The sequence below is a fragment of the Austrofundulus limnaeus genome, unplaced genomic scaffold, assembly GCF_001266775.1.
Source record: "Austrofundulus limnaeus strain Quisiro unplaced genomic scaffold, Austrofundulus_limnaeus-1.0 Scaffold42, whole genome shotgun sequence".
Lineage (NCBI taxonomy): Eukaryota > Metazoa > Chordata > Actinopteri > Cyprinodontiformes > Rivulidae > Austrofundulus > Austrofundulus limnaeus.
In genome coordinates, this window is record NW_013952444.1 from 2318487 (window position 1) to 2319899 (window position 1413).

A 1413-nucleotide genomic window follows, 5' to 3' on the forward strand; every position below is an offset into this window, starting at 1 on the left:
TTATTATGATGCATAACCACAGCAACAGGGTGGTTTACAACAAGGAGCAGGTGATTGATATTGCAAAATCTGAAATAATACATCAACTGAAGCCGCAAATCCCAGAGGAGTTGAAAAGGAGGCATCATGGATGCAGAGCTGGAGCAAAGAGGCGAGAGAGAAGGAGGAAGTTCAAACCATCACTTCCATCAATCCTAATGGGCAATGTGAGATCATTAGCTAACAAAGTGGATGAACTTCAAGCCYTGACAAGGACTCAGCAAGAGTTATGGGATTGCAGTATTATGTGTTTCACTGAGACATAGCTGCAAGATCATGTCCCTGATGCCAACATCTCTCTGCCAGGCTTCCAGACTGTACGAGCAGACAGAGATTTAAAGAGCAGCGGGAAAAAGAAAGGAGGTGGATTAGCAGTGCTTGTCAACAACAGATGGTGTCATCCAGGAGGTTACTATGAAGTTTCGTCACTGCAGTCCAGACATTGAACTCTTGCCAGTAAGTTTTCATCCATATTATTTACCAAGAGAGTTCACCAGTGTTATTTTGGCAGCTGTTTACATTCCACCCTCAGCGGTTGCTGACAATGCATGTGATATCGTTAGTTCCGTTGTTGTTGAGATACAGACACAACACCCCAATGCATTTGTGGCAATATCTGGTGATTTTAATCATGCCTCACTCTCTGCTACATTGCCAACATTTCAACAGTTTGTCAGCTGCTCTACCAGAGAAAACAAGACATTGGATTTGTTTTACACAAATGTTAAGGATTCTTATATAGCCAATGTAAGACCTCCTCTGGGTAATTCAGATCACAACCTTGTTTATCTCTGYTCARAATATAAACCACTTGTTCAGAGACAACCTGTAACTACAAGGACTGTGAGAAAGTGGTCACAGGAAGCTGAAGAAGCCCTACAGGGATGTTTTGAAGCTACAGATTGGATTGTTCTTTGCCAGCCACATGGGAATGACATAAATGCCATGACTGAGTGTGTGACTGACTATATAAACTTCTGTGTGGACAACACCATCCCCAGCAGAACAGTGAGATGCTTCCCTAATAACAAACCCTGGATCACCAGTGAGCTAAAGGAACTTTTAAACAAGAAAAAAAAGAACCTTTAAGGATCGAGACAGGGAGTTATTGCAGAAGCAGCTCAAAGTCAAGATCAGAGACAGCAAGGAGGTTTATAGAAGGAAGCTGGAGAGTAAACTGAAAAGGAACAATATCAGAGATGTGTGGTCAGGGATGAAGAAGATCACAGGTTTCAAGCAAAAGGAGAATCGGATGGACGGAAGTCTGGACAGAGCAAATGAGCTGAACAAATTCAAACAGGTTCAGCTCAGGAACAAGCTCATCTTCCTCCTCTCCTGCCCCCAGCTAAACAGACATCTCACCATCCTTTGACC